The 11,589-nt window shown below is 44.1% G+C and overlaps 1 pseudogene; it reads right to left on the bottom strand.

Moving 5' to 3' along the window:
* Positions 1-9,929: 9,929 nt before the first annotated feature.
* On the bottom strand, positions 9,930-11,248 carry LOC148117231 (WAS/WASL-interacting protein family member 2 pseudogene; annotated as a pseudogene).
* Between the last annotated feature and the right edge of the window lie 341 nt (positions 11,249-11,589).

Below are 11,589 nucleotides of genomic sequence, written 5' to 3'. Positions count from 1 at the left end.
CACAGGCGTCAATATTCGGGGAGAGGTTGGGTCAGGATCTCCCAAGAGCATATCATACAATGGTCTTAAGTCACCTGTTTTGATTGCTAGGGAGGGGCGTATCCACTGTACGTCTCCCAGTAACTGCTGTCAATCATGTAAGGTTTTAAGATGAGAGGTGTCAATAGTTAATTTTTTTTTTTGGTTTAATTCTATCCATGGCCAATTGGTCCCCAAGGTAGGAATATGGGGCTTGCATTTGGACCTTCTCAGGAGCTAAAATCAGCCCCGCCTTCTCTAAATCCTGTTGCATTTGAGTATAGAACTTTTGACAGTTGATCCCCCGCGGCCTTGTTTGGCAGAGCTTTCCAAAGTTGGTAGCCGCAGTCGTCATCTGGAGATGTACGGCAGGATCGAGCACAATTTGATTGGCCAAGTCAGCATAAGCTCCTGCTCCAGTTAGCATGTCTAGATTGCGCTGTGCCTGTCCCGCTTGCGCATTTAACCTAGCCATTTGTAAACAATTTTCTTGATATTCTCCCCTCCACAATAAGTAATCTCCTCCCGATAGTACCGCACGGCATAGCTGCCAATCGCCAGGTGTAAAATTCAATGCCACAAAAGACTCTACCATGACAAGAGTAAACGGGGCCTGAGAGCCATATACCGCCACGGCCTCTTTCAATTGCTTCATCTCCTTAAAGCTTAAGGCCACATGTTGTCTCAGCATCTGTCCTGGATTGTTAGGATCAGGTACCTCTATAACCGGGGCAACTGTGTGCCGGTCCCAAAACTGACACCTCCTCTTCTTCCAGAGCCCTCTTCAGCCTCCCTGTCATCTGTCAGTCCCCAACTGGACTCCCTCCTTCCCCAATCGGTATTAAAAACAGGTGGGGCTGACAGCACACATAAGGAATCCTTTGCTTTACAGCGCTTCAGCCTTTTCTGAAGTGCCTTAATTTCCTGCATTAGCTGTGCTTCCTCATCAGATAAACTATTCTCTGCACTAGAGCTGAGGCTGTCTTTCCCATTTTCTGACTCGGAGGTTATTGCTATCTGATTTTGCGCCCGAAAGCTGATAGACCTTGGTGCTAACCTTAGTCCTGCGCCAGATTCCAAAGTTCGCCCTGGTACCTCTGACATTTCCTTTTGGTCCTCGGGACAGCAAACTCCAGAAACAGGAGGAATCCTAAGACGGCCATCAGAATATTTAACTGAGAAACCACATCTGAGCTGCACTTGGTGGCTCACACCCTAGTTCCTGCTTCGCAGTAGGGGCTAATGCTGTTTTCCCCTCCTGTGACTCGGGACAAGGCTAAAGTTTGTTATTAGAACTCTGTCGGGATCCTGTTCTGCTTTCTCTCCCAGATGTTCTCTTTAAGCCTCCAGTGGTTGCTGGGACTGTAGCTCAGTGGTAGAATGCTTCCCTGGCATCTCCCAGGCCCTGGATTCCATCCTAGATACCTAGCCAGATGTCTCATGAGTTTTGGCAGGAAGGGTGGTTCATGCCTATGACCCCAGTATTTGAGAGGTTGAGGCAGCAAGATTGCTATGACTGCTAGACAGGCTTGGGTTTCATTTTGAGTTACAGGCCAGCTTGGGCTACAGTGTCAGCCCTTGTTTCAAAACACAACTTAAATCGGGCAGTGGTGGTGATGCCTTTAATCCCAGCACTCAAGGCAGAGGCAGGTGGATCTCTGTCAGTTCAAAGCCAGCCTGGTCTACAGAGCGAGTTCCAGGACAGTCATGACTACTCAGAGAAGCCCTGTCTTGAAAAAAATAAAAACAAAAACAACAAACAAACAAACCACACACACAATTTAGGCGGGCATGTTGGATATCCTGTTTCGTTTTTAATGACAACTTGACACCACCTAGAGTCAGGCGGGCCTAGGCTATATAAGAGAGCTAGCATTGACTGGACATGGTGCCACATGCCTTTAAATCCAACACTCAAAGGGAGGGGCAGACAGATCTCTGAGTTTGAAGTCAGCCTGGTCTACATAGTGAGTTCCAGTATATCCAGAGCAACATAGTTAAAACCTGTCTTGAAAAATCAAAAAGCAAAGAAAGCTAGCATTGGTGATGGAGAAATGGCTCAGTAGTTAAGTGTATCAGTTGCATTTCTAGAGGACCTGGGTTCTAATTCCAGCACATGACAGCTCACAACCATCTGTAACTCTAGTTACTCTCTTCTGACATGTATGAACATGTGGAATACAGACATACATGCAGGCAAAACACTCCTGCACATTTAAAAAGTAAAAATCAAAGTTTCAAAAAAGACGGTTAGTTGCAGCTTTCTAAAAACAAAACAAAACAAACAAAAAACTAGAAGCAAGCAAGCCAGTGAGCAGGTCCCCGCCTCGAGTTTCTGCTCTGACTTCCCTTCATGATCAGTGTGGCCTGCGAGTGAAAGCTGAAGAAACCCTTCCTCCACATGTTGTGTTGCGTTTGGTCAGAGTATTTTAGCAAAACAAATTACGGCAGTGGGTCGTATTTGTAATGCCAGCACTTGAGAAGCCTAAGGCAGAAGTGCCCCCACAAGGTCGAGGCCAGCCTCAGCAAGCTGCTCAGTTCCAAACCAGCCTGGACTGCACTGAGGCCGTTTTCCAAAAAGTTACGTTTGGGGCCAGCAACACAGCTCAGAGAGTAAAGCGGCCTGCTTCCAAGCCTGACAACTTGAGCTCCGGGACCCACGTGGAAGGAAAGAATCAACTTCTGCAAATTGTCTTCTGCCTTCCATAAGCAGGCCATGGTACACATGTACCCACACACACATGTGTACACACACACACACACACACACACACACACACACACACACACTATAGGTGTAGTTAAAATTTCCTTTTTACAAGTGAAAAGCAAACAGAAAATGATGTTTCAAATGTGCATAGGTGTACATGTTGACGATAATCCTGGCATTGAGGAAGCAAAGATAAAAGGATTTCGAGTTTTAAGCTATCCTGAGATGCATAACAAGATTCTGACACAAAAGTGAAATGAAGCAAGAGAATATTTTCCTTAAGAATATCCCACCCACAAACAGATAGCTGGAATAAGTTACCAGCCAGGGAAGAAGCAATGCTTTGCTTTCGAGATTTCAGTTTAGATGAGTTGCCCATTAATAATAAATTTTTAAGAGAATGTGGTCATCACAATGGTATTGAGAGACTGTGGCGTGTAGCTCATGGGTAGAAGGCTTTCATGGCACATACAAGATTCAGGACTTATTCCCTAACAGCATGAAAATAAAATATGAGCAATAGTAACCTTGGCAGCTAGTATTGAACTGAGCGTTGGAGACAAAACATAAAAGCTTGTCTATCCCTACTGGAAAAACAAAACAAACAGATAAACAAATGTACAAATGGGCTGGAGAGATGGCTCAGAGGTTAAGAACACTAACTGCTCTTCCAGAGGTCCTGAGTTCAGTTCCCAGCAACCACATGGTGTCTCACAACCATCTATAAAGAGATCTGGTGCTCTCTTCTGGTGTATAGGTATGCAGGCAGAATGCTGTATACATAATATTAAATAAATCTTTAAAAAACAATTTCCATTAAGATTCTTAAAAAACTCTACACTAGATTCCTCTAGTCCACTTTAATTGCTCATATTTTGTTTTTTATATTTATTTATTTATTATGTATACAATATTCTGTCTGTGTGTATGCCTGCAGGCCAGAAGAGGTTATATCATTACAGGTGGTTGTAATCCACCATGTGGTTGCTGGGAATTGAACTCAGGACCTTTGGAAGGGCAGGCAATGCTCTTAATTGCTGAGCCATCTCTCCAGCCCCTCATATTTTGTTTTTTATATACATGACAGTCTGTCTTCACGAAGCCTCTGAGCTGAAATAGTCTTGGAAATCCCTAGTCCTGAGGCCCTGAAATCCTCTTATCAGTTTTCGGCAACTGGTAGCAGTGCCAGCTTACCCTGAGAAGGCCGTTTCCACGACAGTCTTCTGGAGAGTCTGAGATAGTTCTGTCATTCCTTCTAGAAGACCTACTTTCTAGCCCAGGCAGGTGTGGTGGAACATACCTGTAATCCCAGGAGGCCGGGGCTGGAGGATTGTGAGTTGGAGTCCAGTGACTAATGGGAAAACTCTGCAATAATGACAAATACTATGCAGTGATAGAACTGTCCTGCATTTGCACAGTTCAGTGTAGAGCCATTACCAACACTTGGAATGCTGCCAATAGTGACTTTTCCCTGGACTCTCCTACTGGGAATGAAGAGCCTTGGTTTCATAAAAAGTCCCCCACAGTTCTGATAACTTGATTCACAGATAAGCCTACAGGTGTGGATTTCCTGGCTGTTTTCATCTCTTCTATACAGTCGTTATATTGCAGGCAAGGTAGAGAGAGACAAAGAGCTTTGCTCTCTCCAGTTCTGGGCCACTGTAAATAAACCTTTTTCCCTTCACTAATTCTCATTTTCTTTTGATATGCATGGCCGAATGCTATAGATTCACATTCCTATCTTCTAGAAAGGTAAGACTGGGGAACCAAATTTGTATTTTTTAATTAATTTTTTTGTATTCATGGCACTGGAGAGATGGCTTAGTAGTTAAGAACATGTACTGTCCTTATAGAGGACCCAGATTCAGTTCCTAGCATCCAAACCATGGCTCACAACCATCCATAGGCATGTACATGGTAAGTATATGTACATGCAGGCAAAATACTCATATGCATAAATAAAATCAATAAATCTAAAATCTAAATGAGGTGTAATTATTATTATGACTGCATGCATGTATGTGTGTGTGTGTGTGTGAGTTTGTGCGAGTGTGTGTGTGTGTGTGTGTGTGTGTGTGTGTGTGTATGAGAGAGAGAGCATCCCATAGCACATGTGTAGAGTTCAGAGAACAACTTTTAGGAGATGATTCTCTCTTTTTACTGTGGATTCTTTTTTATGTCTTTATTACTTTATAAATAATACCAATCAAAATTTCCACTTCCTCCCCTCCCTCCCGCTCCCCCACTCACCCTCCTTTTACTGTGGATTCTTGACATTGAACTTAGGTCATCAGGCTTGTTTGGTAAGCACCTTTACCAACTGAACTATCATATTGGCTCTACATTTTAAATTGACTTTTAATTAATTTATACCTATATTTATGAAATTGTCACCTACAGTTTGTGTCTTCTATACCAGATGGCATGGTTAGGCAACTGTGAAGGAAAAATAGAGGCCACCTATGAAATGACCAAATCATTATGGCTCATTTATTAATAATGGGCAAATGATGGAATTCTCTGTTAGGGAACAGAACAGGAAATTGAGCCACCTGTAACTATTTAGCTGATGACAACCATGTCGGTAAGAACACATTTTGAAAAGACAGGTAATGAACAGAGAGACCTTGTACAAATTTTCAGGATGTGAAAATCCATCTCTTTCACACACACCCTTTTCACACTGTGCTATTTTGTCCTTCTCAAACAAAGGGACTTTGAGTATAGCAAGAAAATCGTTAAAAGTAGATTTTTATGGTTGTTTTGTTTTTCAAGACAGGGGTTCTCAGTGTAACCCTGGCTGTCTGGGAACTCACTCTGTGGACTAGGCTGGCCTCGAACTCAGAGATCCTCCTGCCTCTGTCTCCCAAATGCTGGGATTAGGGGTGTCGCCACCACCACCACTGGGCTTAGAAGTATACTTTTTGATAGTCACCTTGTAAACCATTTACATGTGAATTTGAATTTGGCACTGCTTGACAGGAAAAGAGATGTTTATTACAAAAACACCACCTATATAAAAATAACCTAAGAGCTGGGTGGTGGTGGCACATGCCTTTATTCCCAGCACTCAGGAGGCAGAGGCAGGCAGATCGATGTGAGTTTGAGGCCAGCCTGGTCTACAAGAGCTAGTTCCAGGACAGGCTCCAAAGCTACAGAGAAACTCTGTCTCAAAAAAAACCGAAAAAAGTAACTTAGTGTAAGTCACACTTCTTTCTTATTTTAATAAATTTGGCGAGAAGCTAGAGGGATAGCTCAGCAGCTAAAAGCAGAGGACCTGGGTTCACATGATAGCACACAATTGTCTATGACTCCAGTTCAGGGAATCTGATGCCTTCTGGCCTCTGTGGGCATCCACATGATACACAGACATACATGTCAGCAAAACACACATGCACATAAAATAATAATAAAATAAACTTTGTTAGATTTAGCATGTTTGGCATGTGTGTGCATGTGCCAGCATACATGAGTTGAGATCAGAAAACAATTTATGGGTTTGGTGGTGGTAGTGCTCACCTTTAATTGTAGCACTAAGAAGGCAGAGACAGGTAGATCTCTGTGAGTTTGAGGCTAGCCTGGTCTACAAAATAAAGTCCGAGGACAGCCAGGGCTATACAGAGAAACCCTGTTTCAAAAAGAAATGAAGGAAGGAATGAAGGAAGGAAGGAAGGAAAGGAGGGAGGAAGGAAGGAAAGAACACACACACACACACACAGAGAGAGAGAGAGAGAGAGAGAGAGAGAGAGAGAACAATTTGTGGGAGTTGGCTCTCTCTGTCACTGCATGGATCCTGAGGATCAAACCCAGATTACCAGGCTTGGTAGCACATTTATTATTCATTGAGTGATGACTCATCTTAACTCTTCTTTCACTTTTATTTAAATTTTTATTTGTTTTTCTTTATGTTAGTATCTCTTATCTGTAGGTAGAAGTTTTTGTCCCACCCAGTCCCACAGCCATTCAGTCCCAAAGACACACACAGAGGCTTATATTAATTATAAACTGTTTGGCCTATTAACTCAGGCTTCTTATTAACTAGCTCTTACAACTTAAATTAACACATAATTCTTGTCTATGTTTAGCCACGTGTCTTGGTAGCTTTTCTATTGTATACACATTTTGTATATTGATACAAATTTGAGACTGTTTTTTAAAAACAGACTGTACATATGTTTCTAATCTTGTTCAAGGTATTATACCTATACAGCTCATTTAACAATGTAATGCAAATTTCTAGTCCTTGAAAGTTATTACTATCAACTGTTTAGGATAATAAGGAAATGCAAGTTAGTAATTAGTCACCTATTATAGTCAAACTTGTAGTCACATTAGGTATGTTTTCAAGGTCAAACAGAGATATATTTTAAATAGATCATCTTCAAATACTTTAGAAATCTATAGAATATGGCATTTAAGATGTTTTAATAACACCAGTTCTTTTTTCTTTTTTTTTTTATGACAATGAGACATGTCTGTTCTTGGCAGCACCAATCTGTTTCAAAGAAGATGATGGTCATTGAAGAAACTCCACATGGAGTTTTCTTTCTTTGTGGCAAAAGTAAGCCACTAGGTAAGAAAATACCTTTGCCTCAACTGACAGTATGCTGTCCTAATGGGAGAAGCAGAACACAGAAGAGAGTGACTGCCAACCCTTACCCAGACAAGGCAGGACAATCCTTGAAAAATACTGCTCCATAGAAAAGTCTGTCAGATTTTCTAGGCCTGTAGGCCAAAGATGGATGCCCCAATGTTGCAGAGGAACTTTGGGTGACTTTCCAAGCAGCCAGCTGTTTTTGTCATTACTCACATTTTTTGGAAGTCACTTGCTCGTACTTATTGCTTACTCAGTTAATATTATTTCCTTCTTGTGTCTTAGGGAGTTGAAGACTAGGTAGTTATAATTATAGTCTCCTTGTTTTATTTAGCACATGTAGAATGTAAGTTATGATAGAAAGTAAAATAGGAATGGCAGGCGGGAGATGGATGGCGATACAGACGGAGACCCACATTGGAGCACCGGACTGAGCCCCCCAAGGTCCAAATGAGGAGCAGAAGGATGAAGAAAATGAAAAAGGAAATAAGGACTGCGAGGGATGCGATCACCCACTGATACAAGGGGACGGATCTAATGAGAGTTCACCAAGGCCAGTTGGACTGGGACTGAACGAGGACGTAATCCAACCAGATTCTCTGAATGTGGCCGGATTCTCTGAATGTGGCTGGCCCGGAGTCTTTCTGAAAAGCCATTGACAATGGTACTGGGACTTGTTTCCTCTGCATATACTGGATTTTGCGGATCCAGTCTGTCTGGACACTCACCTTCCTGGACCTGGAGGGAGGGGGGAGGAACTTGAACTTCCCACAGGGCAGGAAACCCTGACTACTCTTAGGGATGGAGAGGGAGGAGGAGAGGGAGTGGGGGGAGTGGGAGGGTGGTGGGAGGAGGGGCGGAAATGGAAACTTTTATAATTTAATAAAATTACTTTAAAAAAAAAGAAAGTAGAATAGGTACAAGACTTTGATCTCACAAGATAGGATAGATATAGAGTATTTTCTCTGAATTTGTCAAATGCGAATAGACTAGATATTGTTGATATATGTATTGCCTGTATATATTGTATATAGTTATTGTACTTACTGTATATAGTTTTTATTTTATTAGTTATAGCCTTCTTTTTTATTTTAGACAAAAAGGGGGAATATAGTGATATTTTATTTATGTTTTAATAAATAAAGCTGTGTGAAGATCAGAAGGTAAAACTAAGTTACTAGAGGTTAGGTAGTGGTGTCATACACCTTTAATCCCAGAATTTGGGAGATAGAGACAGAGGCAGATGGATCTCTGTGAATTCATTACCACCCTGGGCTACACAAGATCAGTTCAGGAACAGTCCAGGTGGTGGCGACTCACACCTTTAATTGCAGTACTAGGGAGTCATGCCTTTAATCCCAGCACTAAAGGGGAATATAAGACGGTAGGAGACAAAAGTTCAGGGTTCAGTCAGCAGTTAAGCAGCCTTGGTAGAGGTAAGACTTCTCTAGTGGTTGACTGTTTTGCTTTTCTGATCTTCAGCTTGAACCCCAATATCTTTCTCTGGGTTTTACTATTCACACTACACTCACCCTGCCCAAAAATCTATTCAAAATGGATAAAGGACCTTAATATAAAACCTAAATCACTGAAATTACTTGAGGAAAACACTAGAGAACACTTTAAGATATGGACATAGGCAAGAATTTTCTGGAAAGGATTCCATAGCATGTTAAGTATTGCCCAGTAACTGATAAATGAGCTTCTATGAAATGTAAAATCCTCTGCATTGCACGGGAAACTACCAGCAGAAAAGAGACAGCCTACAGAATGGGTAGAAAGCTTTGTCAGCTACACCCCAGAGGGCTAATATTGAAAACATAAATAATGCTTCTTTCTTTGTATTCACAGATTTCTCTATACTATAAGTTTAAAACCCAAAAGTCTGCTAGTGCATACATTAAGAATATATGATATAGGGCTGGAGAGATAGCTCAGAGGTTAAGAGCACAAACTGCTTTTTTTAAAAAAAAATTCCCTTTTTTTATTGTCTAGTTCAACTGATTAGTATTTAGTTTATGTACAACTCACCCCTTGGAATGGGGAGAAGAGGAATGAGAACAAAACCAAAACATTCTTTAAAAAAAATGAAGAAGATCCATTTCTTTGTCCTTTCTGTAACTTGACCTTTAAAACAGGTCATTTCTGCAAACCCCCTGACTACTTCACGAAAAGTACCCTTTCCCCAACAGTCCTGGCCACACCAACCTCCTCAACTATGGAATACAATGCACACACCCCACTTCCCCCTTGATGAATAACAGCAGGCAGGGGTACCATTCTCCACCCTGCCCCGTGTGTGTCCATTCACCATAACAAGGTACCTTTCCCTGGAAGAAAGCAGGAGAAACGGAGGCTTTCTCCTCTTCTGGCTTAGCAGGGCTTGCTGGAAGAGGACTGGATACAGGGCTTGAGACCCTACTGCCAACAGAAAGAATCCAATCACCAAGTTCAGAGATGACATGCATAGATGGAACTGGGCCAGGAGGATGCTTAGGGTTGGTTGCACTGGAGAAACACTGTAGGCGCTCTCATGCAGGTTTAGGAGTTGGGGGACCATCTAAGAGGAGGGCCATCCTTTTCCTGAGGAGCAGGACCAAGCCAGGCTTCACCTGAGAATGGGTGGCAGAGGTGGGGCTCCATGGGCACCTTGGTTTGTTTTGCTGGGGTATACTCTCTGAAGATGCTTATACTCTCCTGGAGCAGGAAAGTCCTCCACTGGGTGGAATGAGTAGTTGGACTCAAAATCATCCAAGAAGGAATGGGCAGTGGTGATGGAGTCTCTATGGCCATTCCTCAGGGGTGGTGGTGGAGGAGGGGGTGGCCCAGCTGGCGTACTTGTGGGTGGAGCTGGGGGCTTTCCTCTGCTCAGAGGTTCTGACCCATGCATTTGGTAAGGTGGTGGGGGAGGGGGAGCATCCCTGGCACCATTTCGGACCATGGGTAGTGGGGGTGGAGGAGCTGCCCCCCTACTAGGAGGGTCTCGGGCTGGGGGAGGTGGCCTGTTACTCAACAAGAAGGGGGAGGCAGAGGTGGGTGGAGGAGGTGCAAGGCCTCTGACTGGCCCTGGTGTCTTCCTATGCAAAGAATTGTGTCTTTGTGGCAGCTCAGGGGCTGACTCAGTAGGCCTTGAGGGTCCATTGGGGACCCCAGGAGGCTGGCGGTAAGGTGGTGGGGGAGGAGCCAGAGACTGGCCGCTTGGTCCAGTTCTGATATTCACAGGGGAAGGAGGTGGTTTTACAGGGGGTGGAGCAGGATGTCCTTCTCGACTGGGTGCAGCCTTTGTCCAGGTGTTGGAGGCAAGGGTTTCTCCCTGTTGTAGGCCTGAGCTTTGCTGTTGTGCACAGGCAGAGGAGTAGGGGGCGCCCTGGAGGTGGTGGGGGAGGAGCAGATGAGCTGTGTTTCATGCCAGTACTGCTAGTGGTATTGGGACCAGAGGGGTCTGGTAAAGAGGGTCTCTGCGTCCGGGGCAGTTCTGGGAGGGAGGCTTGGCTGCTGTCGGTATCATCTTGAGGACGCCCACTGGCTGTAGACACTGGAGGCCTTGGAGCGGCAGCTCGAGAACTGGGGACTTGTAGGGCTGGCTTACCAGCTCGAGTATCTGAAGCATCCTTGGCTCCCACAGGTCGCAGCTTGGGCACTCCTCTTTGAAAGAGGCCTCCCTTGGGTTGCAAAGCAGCAGCTCGGGGGCGGGGCATAGCCACCACCACTCCCTTTAGGCTTCTCGATGACAGGAGCACTCCGATCATTACTGTTGGTCACCTTCTTCAGTTTGGTCCCTTTGCAAATGTCTTGTAAGCGGGCTCCTCGATTCCGCTGCTCATCTCTACTGAGTTTGGGCTGCTCTGTGTTTGCCTGATTAAAAGTGGGAGGTGGGGGAGGACCAGGCGGGGGAGGAGGAGGAATTGGCATCCTTGCCCTGCTCCCAGTTGGCACCGTTCTCTCTCCGTCTTTATTTGTAGCTTTAGGTCATAAATATACCTCACCCAACCCTTCAGAATCTCCAATTTCCTGTCTCTCCTGCCCATTTGCCCGGTCCGCACTGTCCACTCACCACTGCCCACAAACTGCTCTTGCAGAAGCCCCAATTTTAGTTCTCAGAGCCCCCATCCGGCAGCATGGCTGTCTGGAAGTCCAGCCCCTGGGGATCTGGCACCTCTGCTCTCTTCACATAAGCATCATTAAAATTAAAAAAAAAATTAAAGGAGAGAGGAAAAGAATATATAATAGGCTGGGGGTATAGCTCGGTGATGGAGTACTTACCTAGC

The sequence above is a fragment of the Myodes glareolus genome, chromosome X (genome assembly GCF_982192425.1).
Source record: "Myodes glareolus chromosome X, mMyoGla1.1, whole genome shotgun sequence".
NCBI lineage: Eukaryota > Metazoa > Chordata > Mammalia > Rodentia > Cricetidae > Myodes > Myodes glareolus.
This window is presented reverse-complemented; position numbering and strand designations above follow the sequence as displayed.